The sequence below is a fragment of the Neltuma alba genome, unplaced genomic scaffold, assembly GCF_004799145.2.
Source record: "Neltuma alba isolate B1F8T4 unplaced genomic scaffold, ASM479914v2 tig00010247_pilon, whole genome shotgun sequence".
In the NCBI taxonomy this organism is placed as follows: domain Eukaryota; kingdom Viridiplantae; phylum Streptophyta; class Magnoliopsida; order Fabales; family Fabaceae; genus Neltuma; species Neltuma alba.
In genome coordinates, this window is record NW_021635174.1 from 401,819 (window position 1) to 429,759 (window position 27,941).

The window sequence follows — 27,941 nt, forward strand, 5'->3', positions numbered from 1 at the left end:
CCATAAACCATGGAATGGCAAGCTGCAATGATAGACTCAAACTCTTCACTAGGCACACACTTTCTTATAACCTGGTCACTACATATTCACCATAAGTGAGGGGCATCCCAAATGTAGTGTCTCGATTCGCTTTGAAGTTTTTGTGCCTGAAATTTAGACATAAAAGGAGGGGTGAGTCTAGTTATAAGATAGTTAACAATATGCGCATACCAAGGCTCTTTAACAGCTAAGGCACATAATACTAAATCAGGAAAGGAATCACAGGTGAGTTTAGAAGAGTCTACTCCCTGTGTATCATCTGGTAGCCTACTTAAGTGATCGGCTACATGGTTCTCTGCCCCTACTTGATCCTTGATTTCTATGTCAAATTCTTGGAGAAGTAAGGCCCACCTAATCAATCTTGGCTTATATTGTGGTTTCTTGAGAAGATAGCGAACAACTGCATGATCAGTGAAAACAGTCACATAAGAGTTTAACAAGTAAGGCCTAAACTTTTCTAAAGCGAAAACAACTGCAAATAGCTCTTTTTCTGTTGTTGTATAGTTGACTTGAGCTGCATCCAGTGTTTTCGAAGCATAGGCAATGACTCTTGAGAGCTTCTCCTCCTTTTGGCCTAGCATAGCTCCTACAGCAAAATTAGAAGCGTCACATGAAATTTCAAAGGGCATAGTCCAGTTGGGTGCAACAAGAATAGGAGGAGAAATGAGTTTAGACTTTAAATCATCAAAAGCAACTCTACAAGAATCATCAAAATCAAATTTCACATCTTTTTGTAAAAGCTTTGAGAGAGGTAAAGCAATCTTGCTAAAATCTTTTATAAACCGCCTATAGAATCCCGCGTGACCCAAAAATGATCTAATATCTTTAACACAAGCAGGATAAGGCAAAGAAGATATAACCTCAATCTTAGCTTTATCAACTTCAATTCCTTTTTTAGAAATCAAATGCCCTAGCACTATCCCTTCATTGACCATAAAATGACACTTTTCGAAATTTAAAATCAAATTCTTTTTAATGCATCTTTTTAAAACTTTTCAAGACTAGCAAGACAATCATCAAAAGAGCCACCATAAACAGTAAAATCATCCATAAAGACTTCCATACATTCCTCTAAGAAATCACAGAATATAGCCATCATACAACGTTGGAAAGTCCTTGGAGCATTACATAACCCAAAAGGCATCCTTCGATAGGCAAAGGTACCAAAAGGACATGTGAAAGTAGTTTTATCTTGGTCCTCTAGTGCAAGAGGTACTTGAAAGTACCCAGAGAAACCATCTAGAAAACAGTAATGAGATTTGCCTGCCAGTCTCTCAAGCATCTGGTCTATGAAAGGAAGAGGAAAATGATCTTTTCGTGTGGCATCATTGAGTTTTCTATAATCTATGCACACACACCAAGAATTCTGAACTCTCGTAGGAATAAGCTCATCCCTATCATTTCTAACCACAGTAACCCCACTCTTTTTAGGCACTACATGTATCGGACTAACCTACTCACTATCAGATATGGGATAGATGATCCCAGCACTTAGAAGTTTGGTAATTTCCTTCTTAACCACATCAAGAATCAGGGGGTTTAGTCTTCTCTGGGGTTGTCTCACTGGTTTGGAACCTTCACTAAGCAAGATCCTATGTGTGCAAATGGCTGGACTAATCCCCAAAATGTCCGCTAAAGTCCACCCAATAGCCCTCTTATGCTCTCTCAATATAGTAAGGAGTCTTTCTTCCTCAACCTTAGACAGGGAGTTAGCTATAATGACAGGTAATCGCTCATCAGAATCTAGAAAAGCATACTTCACAGTAGGGGGTAGGGGTTTCAAATCAAGCACAAGTGGTTGCACAATAGAGGGAATCAAATTATGAAGTTCAAGAGAGAAAAGATTACTCCCCTTTCCTTCAACCAGTGAGAGTTCCTCAACCTTGCAGATAGCTTCCTCTCCAAGCGTTGAACCAACTTCTAGTTGATTTACAGCAACGCCTTTAGAGGGAATCTTCTCCATGACTTCTTCCTCCATATCTGATATAGCAACAGAAAACCTTTCCCCAAGGGAATCATCACTGACAATAGAGGAATCATAGTCTAATTTGGAGTCAAGGGAGGAAACAGAAAATGCATGTGGGATGGAAAGCATACAATTAAACACAGTGCAATCAAGGCATGTAACTTCACCACCACATGAGCAAGAAGAAGGTGTAGAGTAAAGTGATGAAAAAGAAGAAATAGTGTCATCCTTATCAGCAGAATCAAATGAATAAAATTTAGAACAAGAGGAGTCATCTTGCAATTCAAACTCAGAACAAGCATCATCAACAGCAACATCAATCATATTAACACCCAAAAGAGAATAGTCTTCATAAGGATGCTTCATTGCTTCATACATGTTAAAACAAACCTTATGATCTCCTACCTCCATAGTAATGGTACCTTCTTTCATGCTAATCATAGTGTTAGCAGTCCTCAAGAAAGGTCTACCAAGAATCAGTGTGGTCATGAACAAGCTTAGAAGACATGTCAAGTATATAAAAATCAGCAGGAAAGACCAAATCCTTAACCTGGACCAAAATATCCTCTATGATGCCTTCTGGATACCTAATAGTCCTATCAGCTAACTGGAGTACTACAGTGGTTGACTTAAGAGTCTTCACTCCTAGTGAAGTGTATACAGACTTAGGCATGACATTAATAGCTGCTCCTAGATCTAACAAGGCTCCCCCTATAGAAACTTTTCCTATAGTGCAAGGGATAGTGAAGGATCCAGGGTCTTGGCATTTCATAGGGATTTGAGGTTTAAACAGGGCAGACACATTTGAGCTCACTTGGACTCTTTCATTTGGTCTAAACTTTCTCTTATGGGTACACAGGTCTTTAAGGTATTTAGCATAAGTAGGAACCCTCTTAACAAGATCAAGCAAAGGAATATTAACTTCCACTCTACTAAACAAATCAATAATATCTTTTTCATACTTAGTTTCAGTCTTTCTTTTGCTTATCAAGTACGAATTAGGAAAAGGAAGGTCTTTGAGATTTACCTCTTTATCATTCAGCTTATCGGCTCTATGCTAAGATGACCCAACATGCTCCTTTGATGTTACTTGCTCATAATTGCTCTCATATCTTGCTTCTTTGCTACTTAGAAGGGTTGACTTATTTTCATCTAGCAGTTCTCTCTCTTTTGCACTCTCAGAATTCTTAACCCTTGTAGATATAGGAAGAGGCTTATCACACTCAATCTCCTCATCAACTGATTCTTCATCCTCTTCACTGAATCTTACTTGCCTCCCACTTCGCAGTGTGATTGCATTCAAACCCTTGGGGTTTATGACAGTATTTGAAGGAATGGTGCCACTGCTTCTAGCTTGTTGCTCACTCATGTTGTTAGATAACTGAGTTACATAGGAGTTAATGTTCTCAGATTTAGTCATCTCCATTGCTCCATTCTCTTTTCCAAAGCACTAAATCTAGCATCATTCTTGGATGAGTCTTGTTGAATTAGTGAAGCTAAGAAGTTGAACTGAGTAGCGTTGGCAGCCCTTTCTTCCTTCATTAAGGCAATCATATTTTGTAGGAGTTGATTTGTTTCATCCTTAGGTGGGACCGCCAAGGCTTGAGACTGGTTTTGGAACTGCTTTGAAGATGGGCCAGCTCCTCCACTCTTTTGAAATCTGTTTGGAGGTCTAATGTCATTATTCCTCCAGCCCAATCGAGGGTTTGCTTTCCACCCCTCATTGTAAGTGTTGGAGTAGGGGTCCCACTTTTGATTTGGACGGCCTTGGAAGACTGCAGATACTTTTTCATAGCGGTCTGGACAAATGCTAGAAATATGCATAACTGATCCACATGTTTCACAACTAGGCGCTGTAATGTCCATAGGAGCGGATGGGCAATACACACTCATATTCTTCAATTCAGTAGTGATCAAAGACAGTTGAGACGTCACTTTGCTTCCCAAAGAATCTACTTTTGATTCTAAAGCGTCCATTCTTCTACTGTGCACCGAAGCAGCTCCTATCTCATGTACTCCTCTAGTATCTCTCATACCATGTTATTGATGATTCAGGGCCATCTTCTTTATCAAATCCCAAGCCTCCTCAGCGGTGGAGTCTATCAAAGATCCTCCTGATGTAGCATCTAACATACCCTTCTCTTGGTTCTTCAACCCATCATAGAAGTACTGGACCAATTGTTCATCCGGGATTTAATGATGTGGGCATCTTGAAAGTAGGTCCTGAAATCTATTCCAGTAATCATAGAAAGATTCATCGTAGTCTTGCTTGGCAGAATAAATCTCCTTCCTCATTGATGAAGTACGAGAAGCCGGAAAGTATTTCTCTAAAAATGCCTTCCTTAAGTTCCCCTAACTGTGGTATGCATCAGCTACATGTCTTGGGAGGCTCATGTACCATTCCCTAGCTTTGCCTTCCAAGGATAGATGAAAAACCTTCCATAGCACTTGGTCCAATGATGCTCCCACAGGCTTCATACTCTGACAAATCATGGAAAGAGATTGCAGATGGAGGTATGGGTCTTCTCCTGTTAAGCCATGAAATTTAGGAAGAGAGTTAATCAATAAACCTTTAATCTCAAAGTTAACTTCAAAATTTGGACAAGTTGCAGTAAAAGGGTCAAAATTTACATCAGAAGTTGTGGCTTCTCTAATTGTTCTTCTCCTAGGGTTTCCATTATTTTCTCCTACTCTCTCTTGTTCACCATTTCCACCATTCCTCACTTGATTAGCATTCAGGTTAGGATTAGGTTGATTTTGCGGTAATTCAGCCATTATCTCTTGGTCAGTAGGCTCACTCTCACTACTGGATAGGCTAGATTCCATAGAAATATTCTCTTGCTCAATCACCAACTCACTTGTCCCTTCAATTCTTTTCTCTCTTCTTATCTCTCTAAGTCTTCTCTTAATCTCAGGGTTATAGGGCACAAGTTTTGTTTTCCGTGGCATGCAAAATAAAAGTCACAGGAGAAAGAGCAAACAAAATTGACTTGCAGCACACAAAGTCAACTAAAAGCATGCAATGTGATGAATGCAAGTGTATGGTTAAGTATACAAGTATATGGGTGAGTATGAGTATGTATGCACAGAAAAAGAAGCAAAAAGTGTAAGTTTCAAAATTTCCAGAAGGGTTCACCGCAGCGAAAGAAAATATTGGCCGCGGCGAAAGTTGACAGAGGTGACCAGATATCTGATTGTAGGGAGTTGGCCGCGGTGAAAATAGAGGTTGGCCGCCGTGAAAGTATCCCGAGAGGATTCCCTCGGTAATTCAGACAGTTGGTCGCGATGAAGGAGAATGTTGGCAGAATGCTTATCAGATACTGGACTCCACTGATGCAACGTGAGAGATGCTAAAAATCAAGAAAATCAGTATATTTGTTTGTATTTCCAAAAATTTTGATGCTATGCAAGATGAAAACCTATACTATGAACAAATATGCAACTAAACTACCTAAGATGCTACCCAAAAAGATCAAAACTTCAATTGACAATCAAATAGCACAAGCTAACCTAGAGAACCAATTTCTTGGCTCCCCGGCAATGGCGCCACTTGAAAGAGAGCCTTTTTGTCGTTCGCTTTAGGGTTCTCACTCAAAATTTGATTCCAAGCTATGCAATAATGCAAACTCGGGTCGTTTCTCTTTTGGGAGCCTTAATTAATTACCTAAGTTAGACTAAATGCTATGCAAAGTAATGAAAAGGGGTTTTTGGGTTTTTAACATTTAATGAAATGTGCCAAAATTGAATGCAATGAAAGCAAACCTAAGATACTATGTTTTTGGAGTTTTTAAGATAATGATAATGTAATGGAAGTGATTGATAGGAAATCTCTTGAAAATGGTTTTGATAGCAATCACGGTTCATTTAAATATGGGAGTTTCACAAATCATTAGGTTTTCTTAATAAGAACCTCATTAACTCAATGAGTCCAAAGCTTCCATTAATGAACTCATTAATGAAAACTTTGTTTAGCTTCCCTAATGTGTAAAATTGGAATGATCATGCAATTGGCTCAATGTAACACACAATCAACTCAGTACCCAAACACAACCATGCAAGATATGAGAGAATCATGAGAGTTACAATAAGCATATATGCAACTACATATATTTAAGCTCATAGTTCAACATCAATCAATCCAAATTACAAATGACAATCAGTAACCACTGATTACAGAATTAATCAAAGTACCTAACTAAGATTTTACAACTCCTAGACCTAGGAAATCATAAACACATAGCTAGAAACTAAAGATTAAAACTAAAACTCCCCTTTAAAGCTTAGGAACTCATGCTACTCTACCATCTTCAAGAGTTGAGAAGCTTAGCTCATCATAGCCTTAGAATCAGCTCCAGCCAGAGATAAATCTTCAGCCATAATGGTAAGGAGATGAAGGAAAATGAAAATGGGTGAAGAAGAGGTGCAGGAAAATGGAAGGTAAAGAAGATGGATATGGAGGATTAGGGTTTCTGAGGGAGAGATGAGAGAAGATGATGATAGAAACGTAGATGGAGGCTGAATAATAAGGGTCTGACCTCACCATACCCAAAATAGGGTTTCTAACCCGAAAATGACGTGTATGGGTTGGTTCCTGGAGGTGGGCAGGTCAGATTTTCCCAAAATGGTCAGGTCTGAAATTTGCTGATACGAGGCATTCGCCGCGGCGAACCATGGTAGAGAGCTATGCTTCTTTGACGACGATGTTCGCCACGACGAAAGCAGAAGTGTGTCGTGGTGAACTATGGCAGAGGCTCCTTTTCGCTCTTTGTGCCTTGAGTCTTCAATTTTGGCCCCAATCTCTAGTGTCCTACAATAAAAAGCAACAAATTGAAGCATCAATTGTCCTAGAAATCAATTGAATACAATTAATAACCAATTATGACAATTTTATCCTCAAAAAGACACTAACTTAAAGTAAGGACTCTTAATCTAAATTAAGCACAATTATCATTAAAAAGGGCCAGAAAATCCCACAAAATCATGGATAATGTAATGAAAAGATAATAATATCTTAAGCTTAATCAGGGATCAATAGAGACTTAGGAGATGATGGTAGCTCAACCTATTGTAAATCTGTAGAATGGGAGAGTGTCTCTTCATGGTGGCTGCCCCCTAGGTGTAGAAGCTCAGAAACCTATTCCAAAATGCACAGCTTCACTTAACGCACTCAGGTCGCGACTGCAGGAGTGTTAGGTTGTGACTTACGGGACTCAGATCACAACCTTAGGAGTATCATGTCGCGACCTAGAAAGACAGAGAGCTTTCATCTTGACTCAGGTCCAAAACACATAGTTTCATTAAAAGGGCATCCAGGTCGTGACCTCAGAAGTCCATGTCGTGACCTGGGGAGGCAGAACACTCTAAACTCTTATGTTTTAGTCCTTGTAGCATTGTTGCTCCATCCATGTTCCATCTTGGTTCTTGGATCCTTCTCCAATTGCCTGAAAATTACGACAAAGAGCTTTGTAAAGATCAACTGATTACAGATCAAGGCAATTAAAATTTGGGAGAGAAAAATGACCCTTTTTACCCCTTAAACGGGAAAATGCAATGCATGACCCAATGTAATCAAATGAATATAAATACATTCATAATGAGAGTAAAAGTGTTGCAAAACATTAGAGAACACTTGAGAAAACCATATAAAGATTGAGTTCTATCACTCCCCCACACTTGAACCTTTGTACTCTTGGACAGAGACTTGAATCATTCTAAAGAGAGTACAGCTACAATTAAGGAAACTAACATGTTCAAAAGTGACCTCAAGAACTAATCAATCAACATCTTTCAGGAATACAAAAATGATAAGATAAACAATGCTAAGTAATTGGATACAAGGTGCAATTGACTTTAAATGCATGAACATCAGAGATTTGCTCACAGAGTATAAGTGTTTGATTCGCTCATCTCTGCTCATCGGGGTTCTTTTCTCTCAAACATCCAAGCAGCAAATATTCTACCATAAGCTTGTAATGACTCTAAAATCTTCACTACTATTCAGCATTTCATGTAAAGAATTAAGAGGACTTTTAAGGTTATAGTGATGGAAAGGCTAAATGGAACAGAAAAATAGTGAACTCGAGTGTCAAGAATTAAATAAATATGAGTTGAATATCATCTATTTTTAGACAAGGGAGTTCAGATCCCAACCTTCTACCATCAAGAGAGTACTTTATTCAACTTTATTTTGTTGCTATAGCTTATATATATATATATATAAGAAGTATTTCTTTGCTTTTTTGTTCCTTTTGCTTTCTTTTCTTTTCTTTTCTTTCTTCTTCTTGTTTTTTTTTTAAACTTTGAAATAAAAGTAAAATTCTCAATTAAGACCCATGAAGATCTGTAAATCATAATTGTCGAGATGGAATCAACTCAATTAACATCGTTGCTCAAAATACTCAAAATAGTAGACGAAATGAAGGAAGTGTAGGCTCAAAAATGGTTAAGCAATAGATAGATGGTTGTAGGTTGTATTTGGGTAGAAAGGTGTAGAAAAGAATGCCTCTATCATTATTCAAAATCATAAATGCACACGTAATTTTGACCAACAGCTAAAACAAGTTCTAGAGAATGTAAACCACATGAATAATTGTCACATCCAGTAATATGGCATTTAGGAATAGGGATATTCCTAAATATTTAAAGGCCAAAAAGAATAAGGAGAAATAAAAGATTTATAGTGGAAAATAATTATTACTCCCTCCGTTCCTTATTATAAGAGACATTTGATGCTTATGGCATGTTCTTACATATAAGAGACACTTAAAAGTTGTCTCTACTTTTTCTTGTTGATTTCCTATTTTACCCATATTTATTATCTCTAACTCACACTCTCTCTCCCTCCCACTTCTCTTTCTTTTAATAATTTAATTGTTCTCTCTCATGCTCTCTCTCCTTATTAATGAGGGCATTTTTGGAAAAAAAATTATACTTTTTACACATTAATTGTTCTTAACTAATTTTAACTATTTTTTTGATCAACGTACTTCGGTTATTTGTCTCTTATAATAAGGAACGGAGGGAGTATAATTTTCCAAGTCGATTATGAAAAGTTTGACTAATTAAAGAAAATTGGTCAAGAATAATTATGAAAAAATATTTCCAAGCCTCAAAAAATTAGGAAAAAATATGTACAATGTTCTTTGAGAATTATATGGGATTATAAAATTGGTTTTATAACCAAATTGCCCTTAGAGGAATTACAAAGGAATTTAAGGGCGATTAAAGCTAGTTTAAGGTCCATTATTTAGAAAATTCCAAATAAAGATTTGGAAGGATAATGAAATACCAAGAAAATTCCTATAATATCCCAAAAAATTATAAGAGATTATGGAGTTAAAAGAAGACTCTCAAGTATCCAAGATTTTTCTCAGTTTATTTGAAAAGTGGAAAAATCACTAAAGAGAAGGAAATTAGTTTTCCTTTTTATTTAATTATTGGGAAATTAAATTTGAGACAAAGAGGGAAATTTGGAAAGATAAAAATGAGGAGAATAATTTATGAATCTGATAGAAAATAATTACAAAGGCCAGAGTAAAGTAATTATAGAAAAGAAGTTAAACCCGGAGTAAAAGTGCACCGATAAAGTAAAGACTAGAGTCTTATACTTTACTTGGCCCACAAGTTGCCACTTGTCAAGCCTCTAATGGATGGTAATTAAAGCTTTCAAGTGTCAAGCATTAAGTAGAGAGATCTTGACTTTGGAATTTAATTACATTATGATTTACTTAATTAAGAGAGAAATTTCAAGACTAAGTAGGAAGGTGACACTTGGCAACTCATTTATGATGGTGGTTGGGATATTTTGGTACATTAATTGAGCTCTTCCTCCCCCTAAATCAGATGTTAGTTTTGGCCAAGAGCAAACTAAGAGGAAAAAGAGAGAGTTCAAGGAGAAATCAAGAGAAAAGGCACCAATTTTGATCATCCAACTAATATCCAAGGTTAGTTTTTAGTTCTAAGTTGCTCCTTGCCTTGTTTGCTTGAGTTGTATGGTTAGAATTTCTGGTTCTACCCTTTTTCATGAGCTAGCTGAAATGTTTATTGAGTGGCAAAGGAAGTTTGGTTGTTAAATCTTGCTAGAACACTTCAAAGTATGATAGATCCAAGTGGTTACAAGTGGTTATAGGTTGATTTTGGAGTGTTTTCTTTGTTACGTTGCATGAAAACCATTTTGGCCAAAGCAAGAATTGGACCCTCATATGTGTTTTTCAAAGTTTTGAGGCTTCCATTGTGTTCAAAATGGAAAATGGTGTAGGATAAACCTAAAGAACAAGTGTTGGAAGCCATAAAATCAAAGTTGTAATTTTTGAAAAATAAACCATAGTGGTTTGGCCAAGCTGAAACTAGAAGAGAAAGTTTTATTTTCTTAAATCTAAGTAGATATTTGGAATCTACATGAAAAATCATGTAGGAATGATTTAAGAGGGAAATTTTAGGGTTAAGGAAATAAACTTTAAAAATTCAAGAACAAAGATGGAAGTTTTTAGGGGTTTAGGAGTTATTTGAATTATGTTATTAATTTTATATGGAATGGTTGGTAACCTTGCTGCCCTTTTTGTGATATATCAGGATTAGGGTTTGTTAATTGTGGAGAAGAGGAAAAAGGTCAAAGAATCAAGAGCATTGGATGAAGGTAGTAAGGTTTAATTGATCTTAATGTTGAGTGTTGTATTGATTGCTATGCAATTTCATGTGCTATTATGTGGTTGAGCTAAACGATAATGATGATGATGATTGTGTAGCTATACTCCTTGCTTTATGTGCCTTGGCTATTGCATGTTAGATTGCTACATGTATGAGGTAGAGTAATTCCCTATTAATAGTAAAAGGTTGGAATGCTTGTAATTGATGCATATTGATGTTTTGGTTGATTGATCTTGCTACTGGGATTTTATTGAAATCTCATCCCCCACATGTAACCTAATATTTTAGGGACTAAATCATCAAAAGGTAGGCTGTAAATCCAAGGATAAATATGGTGAGGAACCATGAGGAAACATTTATATTTAGTTATGTATAAGTATGTATGGTTGGAGCTGTAATCCCTAAGCAGGATGCCAAATTAGAGCCATATTTTATTAAGTTCCCAAATGAATTTCTGCATGAAATTTGATATGCTTAAATTTGATATCATGAGCTTCAAATCAATAGGTATCATGTTAAAAATGGCCAACTACACAATTTTTTAATTATTTTTCAAAGTTAAGATTCAGAATCTGGAAAAAGGATTTTTACCAAATGGACAAAGATGACTTTCACATAAACCAGACACATTTTCAAATGGAATTGATTCATAAGATTATTTTTCCTTGAAAGAGAATTCAAAGAGCTTTTTATATAATTTTTAACCACTCTATTTTGATTTTTCTAGATTAAGTTATGAATTTTTGAAATTGAGCCAGAAAACTTGATTTTTACCCAATGAACAGTAAAAATCCGAAAATCAGCATTTTTTATGGATTTTTGAGCCCAAGACCATCCAAGGTAGTCTAAAATAGTTTTAATTAAACTCTAAGTGGATCCGATAGTAAGGTGTGACATTTTTGTATCAGAGTGGAGGTTCTGGCATAGGATAGAACACTCTGCTTAGTTAATGTGTCAGTTAAAAGGAAAATTGACATTGTTATAGGAGTTGTGATGGAAAACGCAATGGATTGGGATGCTAGATTTGAGAAGTTGGTTAATGATGGGGATACTAACATAATTGATCTCACAAAAGAGGATCCGGTGGGATGGACTATGGGCACTGCTAGCCCAGGATATTCAACAAAAGGGTCCAACAATTATCCAGACCATGGGACTAACCTTTTAAGGATTACTATGAAGGATTTAATGAATCTTCCTAGGTCCAGTAACCCGGTGGATCCCACAACTAATTTGTATCAGGAACCAGTGGACCCTAGTTTTGACATTCAGTCTCACAGACAGCTTGTTACCCCAAGTGTGTACCCAAGCGACATCCTCGGACCTAGTACTAAGCCAGGGATACCCCCGACACCCATAGTACCTATCCCTATTCCAACTAAGCCTAAGATCCACAGTCAGGATCAGCTGAGAGATAAGTTGGAATTCTTGGGTCGACATATCAGGAAAGATGAGGATCAGTAAGACCTGAACATTTACGTAAAATACCTTCAGGGAGTAAAGGTGTTATATCAGACTCAAGGACTAGGTAAGCCTTATGTAGACACTAAGGACTGGATCTATACGATGACAAACATGCTTCCATATTTACCCTTCTGGGTATATGAGTTCTGTCTCCTGAATCAAATAGTGGATTTAGGTGTTGAGGATTACATCCAGCACCTTGAAAACTTTGTTAAGATTCACTATTTTTAGATAGTCAGATCCTCATAAAACTGAGGTAGGACTTGTTTTGATACTACTAACTTGAGTAGGTTAGTTTAGCATGTTTGATGGCTATGTATGTTAAACTATATTGCTGTGACTGAGGACTGATGCTTGAATAATGTATTATGAATGCATATGTTGTTAAATGAAATCCAAGCATGATGTTTACTTCTTGTTCCTCTATTATGCTATCCGTTAAGTTAGCACAATGGTTAGAGCCCAAAGAAACCTTTTGCCAAAGAGACCCTCAGGACATGACGTAAGGGTCCATCCTGATCCAATACAATTAATTTTAGAATGCTTAGAATCACAATAAAAGGTTATTGAAGGGATGAGGGCGGCACAAGCTAGCCAGGAACAAGAAAGAGATGCCGTAATAATAGCAACAGTAGCAGTGGAAGTTCCTAGATTGGCAGCCAGAGGAAGAAGCCCCAGCAGCACAAGCAACAGAACATTTGCCTAGATTGGCAGTGCTAGCAGTAGACCCTGACAGCATCCAACAGTGGATGACTCACTTTTGCAAGCACAATCCGCCATCCTTTGATGGAGTGATTGACATCCAAGCAGCAGATGACTGGATCATCTGCTTGGAAAAGATTTTCGAAGTTCTAGATTGTCTGACTAAGCAGAAAGCCTAAATGGCTATTTACCAGCTAGAAAAGGATGTCGATCATTAGTGGAAGAATACCAAGATTCTTCTGGATGCTTGGAACACAAGTGTGACATGGGAACTGTTCCTGGAGCAGTTTTATGAAAAGTAATTATGCGGTCAATCAGGGACGAAAGGGAAGAGGAATTCCTAACCCTAAAGCAGAAGGATAATGAGCCATTTGATGAGTACTTAGCTAAGTTTGTACGTCTTTCTCACTACTTTAGTTATCTATGTTACCAAGATGATGAGAGGCGAATGACCAAAAAGACGGTCAGAGGACTGAAATAGTCCTTAAGGGAGATGATTGCTCCCAGGCAGTTCAAGCACTTCAACATTGAGGCTTGCCGAATTACAGAGAACAGCTTAAATCATCATTTGATGATTGAGCCTCCTCCCAAGTTAGAGAAGGGAGATCAGGGTGGCACCTCTTATAATGCCAACAGGAAGAGGAAGAGGCTATGGGGCAACCGAAAGAGTAACAAGGGAGGTAAGCCCCTAAATAGCAAGGAATGCCCAATTGCAGCAAGAGTCACAGTGATAGAACGTTTATGGTCAAGAAAAACATTTGTTGTACTTGCGGCAAGTCCAGACACTTCTCTAGAGAACGCCTACAGAATACAAAGAAGCCAAGGTCATGCACCCAAGGACGAGTATTTGTCATTATAGGGGAAAAGGCCTGGAAGTCTCCTTAACAACTCCCTAGTGATTACAATGTTTAATTAAGGTACTAGTCATTCTTTTATTTTATATGCCTGAGCTAAAAGACTTGGCTTGATTATGAATACATTGCCTTATGATATACATGTGTCCACACCAACACATAATAGGATAATTACATTTGATGTGTGTTTAAACTGTATAGTTGGTTATGAGCACTGTTAAGTTGCCTTAGACTTGATATATATGCGTTTTATGAAGTTGATGTGGTGATGGGATTGAATTGGTTGTCTTCCCATAATGGCAAGGACAAGACCTTGATCCTACCCCCAAGAGAAATGGAGTAAATCTGAAAGTTAAGTTAAACTTCATAACGGATGCCCAGACAAGTAATGGTATGATGAATGAAGCTACGTAAGACTAGCAAAGGTTAAGAGAAAAGTGTGTTTCATCATGATAAACCAAGGGAATTAGTGGTGATGGATGGATACGGAGTGATTACTAAAGGAGATGGTAACTTCTATCACTGCAAACAAGGATTCCAGTCATGATGAACAAACACAATAAGTCTCAGATGTTGAGGTGGTATCTCAACGAGATATAACGTCTTTTAGAGGTCACAGAGAGTAAGATAAGTAGAAGTCAGGAAGAGAGCAGTAGCCACTATTTAGAGTTACTAGATTCCCCCTCAAAAAGAAATGTAATGATAAGGAGTTAAATAAGACAGTTAGGGGTTGAGTCTTTACACCGCTAAGAAGGTGTAAGTGGCAACCTAAGCTAGATAAACTCTTACAACCTCATTAGGGCTAGGGCACCATGATAGAGTAGCTATCTCAAGTCCTAGAATAGATGAATAGGAACTTTGAGATAGTGAAGTCAAGATGGAGAGCTCTAATGAAATGTCTTAAGGATCAAGAAGAAGAGGACAAGACAGATAGCTTTGTAGGGAACTAGCTTAGAGGTTGGCATGTTCCCCTTAATATTAAAGAATACTTAGTCTCTTGGAGTTTAGGTTGAGAGGCACCCTTTTCAAGAGATAAGGTCTTAGCCAGGAATCTTCCTAGAGAAAATGGGAATTGGTCCTCCAACTTAGAATTGATGTTGCTCAAGATGGAGCAAGGTACCTTATTCGAGCGGGAAAGGGAAGCAGCCGAGGCACGACAAGTAGAGTGACCTTACCCAATGGAAGTATGACTAGCCAAGAACGAAGCTAGGCTTAGTTGTATCAGAGCTTAGCAGAGTACTAGAGAAAGTAGAAAGAAGAAGAACCTCAAAGTCCTCTCCTTATCACTTTCAAAAGCAACTGCGAACAGAAAGAGAGGCTCCCTTTTTAGGGATGAGATATCTGGTTGGCACACTACAGATATAGCAACCAGTAAGAGCTTGCACTCCTTGCATTTGAAATGCCAGGCATTATGCATGTTAGAGCATACTCCTACTAAAAGGTAAAGTAGAGGAAAGAGAAGTTACATAAGTCCTCTCTTTGTAACGTTCTAAAATAGTAAGAAACAGTAAGAGCAGCTGGAGGAATAAGAGAACTCCTAAGACAAATTGGCTTAGGCACCTGCAGAGACAAATAGGTGGCCTAGGGAATTGACATGAAGTCTAAGAGAATGGTATTGGTTCTTGGAATAGTTTTGGAAAATTATCAGTTAGGTGACCAACTGAGAGGAGGTGACTAAGTCCTATGGTCAAAAATCTCCCAGAAATCTTAAGAGTATGATACCACTTTGGGAAGATAAGGACTAGGGATAAGTTGAGGATATGGAAACCTCTTGCAGTTGTAAACCAATACCAAGAGAGTACCCACGACTTCCTTCTAGAAAACCTTATCATTAATTAGGCTGGATTCAATTTCCTTCCGATTAACAGAGGAAAGCCAAAGTTAGAGGAGTTAGAGCCATAAGACTTGAAAAAGAGACATTCATGCTAGCTTTAAATACAAGAAGAACCCATGTTATACAGAGACAAACTGAGTATTGATGGACAGATCCTTAAGATCAGGTGAGAGACAAGAATATAAGTTGAAAAGACCAAACTAAAGATAGATCAGAAAAGGGGTCTAAGATAGCAAAGTACTAGGGTGAGCCTATCAGAATCAGTGCCTCAGTTTCCCGTTAGTACTATTTAGTTAAGTGTTTCAGGCAAGAGTAGCCCAAGGAAGGGTGACCCTGGGAAAAATGTGAGAAAGTGCAAAAGCCAAAAATGTTAGCCATTTTGGCAAGAATGCACTAAGTCCAACAGAAAACGGGAGATGAAAGTTAAGGAAGCGCTTAAGCTACCGAGTGTCCTAAGCAGTATTGTTTTGGACGGAGACCCGAGATTTACTTGAAGTTTTGGAGGTTCTTATGAAAGAAATGGACACTACTCTCAGATTCAATACAACCTACCATCCTAAGATGATGGGCAGACATAGAGAATGATACAGATGTTAGAAGATATGCTACACGCATATGTGCTTAATTTCAGTGGTAACTAGGATACGTACTTACCGTAAGCTGAATTCAGTTAAGATAACCATTTCTATCTAGTATCTGAATGGCACCATATGAAGCATTCTATGGGAGGAAGTGTAGATCTCCCTTGTGCTGCATAAAGTTCAATAAAAGAAGTAAGTATGGTCCTAATTTAGTGGATCAGACTTCCCAATAGATTAAAGTTATTCAGCAAAGACTTCTAGCGGCTCAAAGTAGACAAAAGAGCTACTCAGACATTAAAAGACACCGTTAAAGATTAAGGTTGGTGATTAAAGTGAAACCAATAACAGAAGTCAGTCGATCCCTCAAGATTAATAAGTTAAGTCCAAAGTATGTTGGATCATTTCAAATTTTGTCCAAAGCTGGACCAGTAGCTTATAAGTGACCCTTCCCTTGAATTTGAGTCAAACTCATGATGTCTTCCATGTCTTCTAATGAAAGAAGTACTGTTTAGACCCGACACATGTCATAAGCTATAATGACATTGTGATCCAGGACAACCCGTCTTTTAAGATCAGACTAGAGCAAATCATTGATCAAAAAGTCAAACAGCTGAGAAACAGGTAGTTTTTACTGGTTAAGGTTGTCTGGAAAGGTTTTATACTGGAAGAAGCTACAAGGGAGATAGAAACTGAGATAAAGAAAAAGTGTTCTGAACTTTTCCAATAAGATACGCTTTAAATTTCAAGGATGAAATTTATTTAGGGGGAGAAATGTAACATCCAATAATATGACATTTAAGAATAGAGATATTCCTAAATATTTAAAGGCCAAAAAGGATAAGGAGAAATAGACGATTTATGGTGGAAAATAATTATTATAATTTTCCAAGTCGATTATGAAAAGTTTGACTAATTAAGGAAAATTGGTCAAGAATAATTATGGAAAAATATTTCTAAACCTCAGAAAATTAAGAAAAAATAAGGACAATGTTCCTTGAGAATTATATGGGATTATAAAATTAGTTTTATGACCAAATAGCCCTTATAGGAATTACAAAGGAATTTAAGGGCGATTTAAGCTAGTTTAAGGTCTTTTATTTAGAAAATTCCAAATAAAGATTTGGAAGGAGAATAAAATCCCAAGAAAATTCCTATGATATCCCAAAGAATTATAAGAGATTATGGAATTAAAAGAAGACCCTCAAGTATCCAAGATTTTTTCCAGTTCCTTTGAAAAGTGAAAAAATCACTAAAGAGAAGGAAATTAGTTTTTCTTTTTATTTAATTATTGGGAAATTAAATTTGAGACAAAGAAGGAAATTTGGAAAGATAAAAATGAGGAGAATAATTTATGGATTTGACAGAAAATAATTACAGAGGCTAGAGCACTGTAATTATAGAAAAGAAGTTAAACCCGGAGTAAAAGTACATCGATAAAGTGAAGACTATAGTCTTGCACTTTACTTGGCCCACAAGTTGCCACTTGTCAAGCCTCTAATGGATGGTAATTAAAGCTTTCCAAGTGTCAAGCATTAAGTGGGGAGGATCTTGACTTTGGAATTTAATTACTAAAAATCGCCTTGACTGTCTTTGTTTACACCTTGGGGCTAATTTCAAAATTTATCCAAGGATTGTACTATAGGCACAACCTCGGGTAGTTTCACTTGTGGAGCCGAAATTATGATCCTAGATTAACTAAATGCCATGGTTATGCAAATTAAGCTTGAAAGGTTAGGGGTTTTCATTGAGATTTGTAATTAAGATAAAATGCAATAGAATGTAAATATATTTTTGGATTTTTGGGAGATTAAGATGAAATGGATGAAATCAAGTACTGAATCAATTGATAAAACCTCTTGAAAATGGATTCTTGGCAATCATAGTTCTCTTAAGATATGGGAGTTTTAGAAATTCATTAGGTTTTCTTGATAACAACCTCAATAACTCATTGAGTCCAATGCTTACATTAATGAACTCATTAATGAAAACATTGCTAAGCTTCTCTAATGTGTAATTAAGAATGATTAATGCAAATGGTTCAATGCAATAGAAAATCAACTCATCATCGAAACATGACCATACAAGATGAAGAGAATCAAGAAAGCTACAAAGAACATATATGTAACTACATATATTGAAGCATGAAATCCAACATTAACCAATCCAACTACAAATATGAATCATCAACTAATGATTACATATCAATCAAAGTCTTTCACTAAGAATTTACAAATCTTAGACCTAGGAATTCATAAATACATAGCTAAACTAAGATGAAACTGAAACTCCCCTTTTAAGCTCTTAGAACTCATGCCAATAATCCATCTTCAAGAGCTGGAGGAAGCCTAGCCACTTATGGTGTGCAGAAACATCTCCATTGAAATTGACTCAGTGTTGCCCATGGATGAAGATGACAGTGGAAGATGAGGGATTAGGGTTCTGGTGGGAGAGATGAGAGAATATGAAGAGAAAAACTTGGATGGTGGCTCAATCTTTGTGTCTGACCTCACTCATACCGAAAATAGGGTTTCTAACCCGAATATGACGTGTCTGGGTCGGTTCATGGAAGTGGGCAAGTCAAATTTTCCCGAAATGGTCGGGTCTGATTTTGTTGGTACGAGGGGTTCGCCGCAGCGAACCATGGCAGAGAGTTTCATTCCTGAAGGCAGACGTACACTGCAGCAAAGGCAGAGTGCGCCACGGCGAACCATGGCAGAGGCTCCTCTTTTTGCTCTTTGTGCGTTGAGTCTTCAATCTTGGCTCCAATCTCAGGTGTCCTACATTGAAAAGCAGCAATTAAAGGCATCAATTGTCCTAAAAATTAATTGAATACAATTAATAACTAATTATGACAATTTTACCCTCAAAAAGACACTAACTCAATGTAAGGACTCTTGATATAAAATAAGCTCAATTATAGCCAAAAGAGCCAGAAAATGCAACAAAACCATGGATGATATAATAAAAAGATAAGAATAATTTGAGCTCAATCAAATTTCCCTACACTTAGACCTTTGTACTCTTGGACAAAGCTCAAAAATAATTCAAAGAGATATCAGCACAAAGAGAAGCACTACCATGCTTAAAGATGAAAGCAGAAGATTAGTAAGAAATTCTCACAGGAGTTGACAATAGTAAAACAAGGATATGCTAAGAAAATGAGCACAATGGACAATTAACCCAAAAGATTTAGCAAAAGAAATCTATCTCACGGATAAGTGTTTCGCTCTTAACTCACTTGTCTTGGGATTATTTCACTCTAAGTCTACTCAATCCAATTTCTATCATAGGCTTGTAATAATTCTACCTCTCCATAACAGGAAGCAAACTTTGCAAATTAAGAGGACTTTAAGGGGTTAGAATTTGAATGAAGGCGAAATGAAATGAATTGAATGAGAATGAAAATGGAAATGAGTACAAGCATACAAATTATTAAAATAGAATTAATCTAAATAAAAGTAAGGAGAGAAGCTACTTATTATTTTTGTTTTGTAATGTTTATATCTCTAACCTTTCTTTTCTTTGGTTTTTTTTCTTTTTTGTTCTTCCCTTTTTTTTCCGATTGGCGCAACTTCTCTCTGTTTTTTTTAATGACAAAATAATTGAATGAATGAACTCAAGATGAAGGTCCAAAGGGGTTAACAATAGTGAAATGATTGGGTTTGTGTTTGGGAAACGAGGGTTTGAAATCGAATGCCTCTATCATTTTTACAAAAAGAAAGAACAAAGGAAGAGAGAAAAACATACCACATGAGAGAGAGGGAGTCAGCGCCGAAGGAGAGCAAAGGAGAGAAGGGAGAATAGAATATGGAAAAAGGAAGAGATAAAAAGGAGAAGAGGAAAGAGGGAGAGTGCGATTGAGAGGAATGGAGAAGGGTAGAGGTCGACGGTCTGAATGGCTAAAGGTGAAGAGAGCGCCGACTTGTTAAGGGTGGAATGCGAAGAGTGGAGCTGTTTCTAAGGGGGAGAGGCCGAGCGGTTCAAGTTGGGGGGCGACGGTTTTGAAAAAAATAAAGGGTAAAGGGAGTATAATGGAATGGGAGAGGGAAAAAGACCAAAATGGGCTTAAGATAATGGAATGTATTGGCAGAAATGGAGGGCAAAAAGGGAATTTCACAAGTGAAAATAGGGAAAAACGAAACTGATCAGTGCTGAAACGGAGGGTTCGCTGCGGCGAAACCATCTCGAGACGAAAACGAAGGGAGAGAAGGATGTTTCGCCATGGCGAAGCTAGAAGTTAACTGCGACAAAACCATCCTGAGAGCAACACCTAGAAGCTAGCGATATTCGCCCGGCGAAGTCAGTGTCTGGCCACGGCGAAAGGTCACCGAGAGCAACACAAGAAACACAGAACCACTTCGCCGTGGCGAAGGCTTAGGTTTGTCGCGACGAAGTGTCATAGAGAGCACAGAACAACACAAAAAACACCCAAACAACAGAGAAACACAACACACAAACAACATATGTAGCTGGATACTTTAAAAACTTTAAAGTGCATCAAAATAGATCATAAGGGTACCTAATAAGTCCATGATTAAGCAGTATACCACAAACAAGCTTTCTCAATCAATCTGATTCATATAATTCATTACAAGCACCATATTACCAACAAGCACAAAATGAAATAGCATAGAGATCAAAACTTGCAGGGGGTCTTATTGAATTCAAACTACAACTACACTACTATCCTAGTAAAATGGTTTCTCCCCCACACTCATTCAGCATACAATACACTAAACATAGCAAGATCAATAATTAAGCAAAAGTATGTAAATGAGTGAAGGAAAGAAACGACCAGGGAGTTAAGCAGGCTTTTGATTCTCATGGTAGAGCTTCAATAGATGTCCATTAACTTTGAATCTGGCCCCGGTCTCCTCATGTAGTAGCTCCACCATACCGAAATTGTCCACTTTAAAGACTGTGTATGGCCTATCCTATCTGGTGTTGAATTTTCCTTGCTTGAAAGTAAACCGAGCCTTATACAACAACACTTTATCACCTTCCTTAAAGTTCTTTCTCAAGATACCCCGATCATGCACAAATTTGGTCTTTTCTTTGTAGAGTCTGGAGTTCTCATAAGCTTCAAGTCTAATCTCCTCCAACTCTTGCAATTGCAGCTTCCTTTCCATGCTAGAGGACTCTATATTCATGTTGCACTGCTTGACCGCCCAATATGCTTTGTGTTCCAGCTCCATTGGCAAGTGACATGGCTTTCCATAAACTAGATGGTAGGGAGACATGCCAATGGACGATTTGTATGCAATCTGGTAAGCCCATAATGCTTCTTCTAAACGTGAGCTCTAGTCCTTCTTGGATGGTTTAACCATTGTCTCCAGAATATGCTTCACTTCCCTATTAGATATTTCAGCTTGACCATTGGTTTAGGGGTGATAGGCAGTAGAGATTTTTTGAGTGACACCAAATTTGGACAACAGGCTGTTGACTATCGTATTACAAAAATATGTGCCTCGATCACTCACTACAGCCCTAGGAATCCTATACCTACAGAAAATATGTGATTTTAGAAATCTATGAACAATTGGGGCATTATCTTTTCTGCAAGGTATAGCTTCAATCCATTTGGATACATAATCTACAGCTAATAAAATATATACAAAACCAAAGGAAGAAGGAAAGGGTCCCATAAAGTCAATTCCCCAAACCTAAAAAATCTCACAAAACAGAAGTGGCTGTTGAGGCATCTCATGTCTTTTTCCCAACCCCCCAAATTGCTGACACTTGTCACATGATCTACAAAATGTAAAAGAATCTTTGAAGAGGATGGGCAAATAAAATCCAGAATCTAAGAGCTTCCTAGATGTCCTCCTTGCACTAAAATGACCACCACAAACCATGGAATGGCAAGCTGAAATAATAGGTTTAAAATCCTCCTCCGGCACACACTTTCGTATCACTTGGTCACTGCACATCCTCCACAGATGAGGGGCATCCCAAAGGTAATACTTTGACTCACTACGAAACTTTTGTGCCTGAAATCTAGACATAAAGGGAGGAGTAAGTCCAGACATGAGATAGTTGACAATATTAGCATATCAAGGCTCTATAGTAATCACAGAACATAAAGCTGAATCAGTAAAAGAGTCACAAGTCAAGTCAAAAGAATCTACTCCCCTTGTGTCCTCCGGTAGCCTACTCAGGTGATCAGCTACTTGATTCACTGCCCCGAGTCTATCCTTAATCTCAATGTCGAACTCTTGAAGCAGTAAAGCCCATTTGATCAATCTTGGTTTAGATTGTGGCTTTTTAAGTAGATAGCGGACAGCTGCATGATCTGTATACACAACCACTCGAGAATTGGTTAGATACTGTCTAAACTTATCTAAAGCAAATACAATAGCAAACATTTCTTTCTCAGTGGTGGTATAGTTGACTTGAGCTGGTCAAGTGTCTTAGAGGCATAGGTTATGACTCTAGATTGCTTCTCCTCCTTCTGGCCAAGCATAGCACCCACTGCACAATTAGAAGCATCACATGAGAGCTCAAAATGTAAATTCCAATTGGGTGCAGTCAAAATAGGAGGTGAAACAAGCATAGACTTGAGAGTATCAAAGGCATGTCTACATTTTTCATCAAAATTAAATTCAACATCCTTTTTAAGAATAGTAGAAAGGGGCAAAGCAACTTTACTAAAATCTTTAATAAAGTGCCTATAAAACCCTGTATGCCCAAGAAAAGATCTCAAATCTTTAAGATAAGTGGAGTAAGGCAAAGATAAGATAACTTCAATTTTAGCCTTATCAACCTCAATCCCTTTGCTAGAGATGAGGTGACTTAACACTATACCACTACTCACCATGAAATGACATTTCTCAAAGTTCAAAACAAGATTTTTGGCTATGCATCTCTCTAGAGCCTGCCTTAGGCTATTCAGGCACTGATAAAAGCTCTCCCCATAAACCGTAAAATCATCCATGAAAACCTCCATATTGTGCTCTAAAGGGTCACTAAAAATCGCCATCATGCACCTTTGAAAGGTGCCTGGAGCGTTATATAACCCAAATGGCATCCTTCAATAAGCAAAGGTACCAAAGGGGCATGTAAACATGGTTTTGTCCTGATCCTCGGGGGCTATGGGTACCTGAAAATAGCCGGAAAAGCCATCTAAAAAGCAGTAATGTGATTTACCAGCTAGTCTCTCCAACATTTGGTCAATGAAGGGTATAGGAAAGTGATCCTTACGTGTTGCATCATTAAGTCTCCTATAGTCTATGCACACACGCCATGAGTTTTGAACCCTTGTAGGAATTAACTCATCCCTTTCATTCCTTACTACTGTTACCCCACTCTTCTTTGGCACAACATACACCGGACTGACCCACTCACTATCAGAAATTGGATATATTATCCCAGCACTCAATAATTTAGTAATTTCTTTCTTAACTACATCCAATATGAGAGGGTTCAATCGTCTTTGGGGTTGTCTCACTGGTTTTGATTCCTTACTCAGTAAAATTCTATGTGTGCATACAGCAAGACTAATTCCTGGTATATCTGCTAGTGTCCAACCTATCGCCCTTCTATGCTCCCTCAAAAAAGACAAGAGTCTCTCTTTCTCACTCTTAGACAGTGAGTTAGCAATTATAACAGGTAGTTGTTCATTAGACTCAAGGAAAGCATATTTCAAAGTAGGTGGTAAGGGTTTCAAATCAAGTGTAGGTGGTTGTACAATAGAAGGAATCAATTTATGAAGTTCAAGAGAGAACAGATTACTCCCCTTTCCTTCAACCAGTGATAATTCCTCAGCGTTGTAGTTAACTTCCTCTCCAAGCGTTGAACCAACTTCTAGTTGATCTACAATAACCGCCTTGGAGGGATTCTTTTCCATGACATCTTCCTCCATATCTGAAACAACAACAGGAAACCTTTCCCCAAGGGAATCATCATTGACAATAGAGGAATCACAGTTTAACTTGGAGTCAAGGGAGGAAACAGAAAATGTATGTGGGATAGAAAGCATGCAATTAACCACAGTAAAATCAAGACATGTAACATCACCACCACATGAGCAAGTAGAAGGTGTAGAGTAAAGAGATGAAAAGGAAGAAATGGATTCATTCTCATCAATAGAATCATTAGTGTAAAGATCTGAATAGAAAGAGTCATTTTGCAATTCAACTTCAGAACAAGCATTCTCAACAGAAATGTCTATCATGTTAAACCCCAAAAGTGAATAGTCCTCATAAGGATGTTTCATTGCTTCATACATGTTAAAAGAAACTTTATTATCACCCACCTCCATAGTTATGGTGCCCTCTTTCATGCTAATCATGGTATTAGCAGTCCTTAAGAAGGGTCAACCAAGGATGAGTGTAGTGTCATTTACAAGTTCAGAAGATATGTTAAGCAAATAAAAATCAGCAAGAAAAACCAATCCCTTAACTTGGACTAAAATGTCTTCAATAATGCCCTCAGGATACCTAATAGTCCTATCAGCTAGTTGGAGCACAACAGTAGTAGACTTAAGAGTCTTGACTCCTAGAAAGGTGTATACGGACTTATGCATGACATTAATGGCTGTACCTAGATCTAACAGGGCCCCCTATAGTAACCTTTCCTATAGTGCAAGGGATAGTGAAAGATCTAGGGTCTTGACACTTTACAGGAATTTGGGGTTTAAACAATGCAGACACATTAGAGGGTAATTGGACTTTTTCATTAGGTTTAAATCTCCTCTTTTGAGTACATAATTCTTTTAAGACCTTAGCATACTTAGGAATCTTTTTAATCAGGTCAAGCAAGGGTATATTCACTTCTACTTTCCTAAATGTCTCAAGCAACTCATGATCTTGCCTCTCCTTACCCATTTTAACATTTTTCAAATAAGCATGAGGGAAAGGTAGTTCATTGATGTTTACCTCCTTACCTTCTTTGCTTGAGGCTCCATGATTGCTTGGCTTAGATTCCATAGCTTTACCCTTGCCATCATGTTCTTTTGGGGCTTCTTTCAACTTTAGCTTCATCTCCTTGGAGCTCTCAGAATTCTTGACCTTTGAAGATGCTTATGGCAGCTCATCACTCAAGATTTCCTCATCTATAACTTCCTCCTCCTCTTCTCTAAAATTCACTTGCTTCCCACTCCTAAAGGTAATGGCATTCAAGCCCTTAAGATTGATAACAGTGTTGGAGGGGATAGCGCCACTGCTCCTTGCTTGTTGCTCACTCATGTTGTTAGACAACTGAGTTACATAGGAGTTGATATTCTCAGACTTAGTTTCCCACTGTTCTATCCTCTTTTCCAAAGCACTAAATCTAGCATCATTCTTGGATGAGTCTTGTTGAATTAGTGAAGCTAAGGAGTTGAACTGAGTAGCGTTAGTAGCCCTTTCTTTCTTCATTAAGGCCATCATATTGTGTAGGAGTTGGTTGGTATCATCCTTGGGTGGTGTAACATCCCAAAATTTCTAACATAGAAATAGGGAAATATGTCATACCCTGATATCTTTAGTATGATTAATGAAAGATTTAGGGCTGACCAAGGCCAGGTGAGATAAAAGATAGATAAACAGCATAACAATTGAAGTGAGAACTGAAAAAGGACCAAATTGTCATTTTTAAAATGATTGGTCTACAAAGGGCATTATCATAATTTTTGTCCAGAAATCCTAAAAATTTCCAGTAAATCATGGAAAGTAGAATTAATGTCGTAGAATGGTATTTGAGGTCTAGAAAGTAAATAAATACAGGTTGAAAATAATTTATTAAAAATTATTTTAATTATTAATATTCTGGCTAAATTAAGGAAAATTAGCCAATGTTAATTATTAAAAATATTTAGAGATTTCAGAAAATTATGAAAATTTAAAGGAAATTTATTTAGGAATTATGGAAATTTATAAAATTATTTCCAACCCTAGATGATGAGGAGGTTAGCTTTAATTGAATTTAAAACTAAATTAATATCGGTAGATTGTCTGTTTTTATAGGAACGACAATTTAAGGAGTTATAGAGGGAGAAAAATTGTGAAATTAATCAGAGAAGTTCCCTTTACTGAGACATAATTAATGGTGAGTTGATATAAGAATTTTGAGATACTAGAATTTTTTAGCTATCAGATAAAATAAACCAGTACTATATTAAGACTCAGTAGACTGTCTGGACAACAGGGGTGATAAAATTTCCTACAGATGGACAAGGACAAATGTCACACCTAAATTAGCCAAGAAAAGAAAAAAGAAAATAAAAAGAAAAAGAAAAAGAAAATAATAAATCAAGATAGGTTAAAACCTAATTAGGTTTAAGTAAGATGATTAGGGTTAAGTCATCTTTCGTAGGATTGTGACATGTGGCAAACATGATTCATTGGATGGCTAGGATTCAACCATCTACTTTTGAAAAGTCAAAAGTTTCTAGAAGGTTGATTAGCCAAGTTAATCAAGGGATTAAGAGAGTAAACCTTGATTAGAGCCTAATTAATCTTAATGGATAAGAAGAGATGACATAAGCCCTAATGACTCATCATCCAAGTGTCAACATATTAAGCTACTTAGCCTAAGCTTTGTACATGTGGAAAGAGGTAAAAATTGGAGGGCTAAGATTAAGTCTTATGCAAGAAGGGCATATGTGGAATTAGTGAAATATGAAGCCTATAAATACCCCCTCACATGTTCATTTCATGCAAGACCTTTCAAGTAGGAAACCTCTTGCAACTTTCATGTAGAGAGAGAAAGAGGAGAATTCTAGTGAGAGAAAGTCATCTGGAAGCAAGGTAAGCTTCTAAAACTCTTCCATTTCAAGTTATAATGATAGGATGTTAGTTTTAGGCTATTTTAATGATGGTAGAAAGTCATTTTCCTAAGGGGAAGTGCTGTCCAAATTTTATCAAAATGATAGGGAATGGTTTAGATGAAGATTAGGTGGTTAAAGGTTAAAGATTAAGTGGTTACATATTAGTTTGGTTGAAAATCCTTTTCCCTACCAATATATATATGGTTCGGCCAAGCTAAGTCAATAGAAAGGGATTGGATTTTCATAAAACTAATATGATAAATGGATTCTACATGGAAAATTATATAGGAAAGGCCCAAGAAAGTTCAAGAATCAAAACTAGAAAAATAAACCCTAAAAATCAAGAAAAAGGGGTTTAAAGGGTTATGTTAAGTTGTGAAGTTGCAATGATACTTAATGTTGTGTCATTGTTTGCCTAATAGGCTATACATAACAAAGGGGCAAAGATCTAGTCAAGAGGAAAGAGTTCAAAAGGAAGGAAAGTGTTCAAGGTAGCTTTTGCAATTCATTATATTAGAGTATTACCTTACTTTGTATGATTATGGCTATGTGTTTTGCTAATCTGTTATGCTATGAGGTGGATGAGAATGTTATGTTATATGGTGTTGCCTCCATGCAAATTATGCCTTGGCTTATGCTATGTTGAGTGCTATGAATGTTTATGATGATATATCCTTGCCATAGCATGAACATAAAGTTAAAGTATGCATGCATGTAACTTGATTTACAATGTATTGTGTGACCTTGATAATGTATGCAATTGCTACTAAGATTCCTCAAGAATCTTACCCCAATATTTAAACAAACCCTAGGGCCTTCAACATCCAAGGGCAAAGGAAAGGAGTTGGCTCTTACTTGAAGAGGTAGTAAGCCATAGTAACTTTATATGGCTTTGAACCTTTCTATTTTGGAGGAATGTAATATGAAGCATGCTTTATGTTTCCAATAGTATGATTAAGGTTAGAGGTATACAAGCATGAGTAGAATGGTCCAAGCATGATTAGAAATAGCTAATATAGCTAAGCAGAGTATGCTATGATGTTAAGTGGTCAATTAAGTTAAGTTACCCTTCCAAAGGGGTAAAAAGTCAACTAAAAGGGATCAAAGT

The 27,941-nt window shown here is 37.2% G+C and overlaps 1 pseudogene; it reads right to left on the reverse strand.

Annotated features, from left to right (window-relative positions):
- Positions 1–428: 428 nt before the first annotated feature.
- Positions 429–27,941, reverse strand: part of LOC114755284 (uncharacterized) — a 69,304-nt pseudogene continuing 41,791 nt past the window's right edge.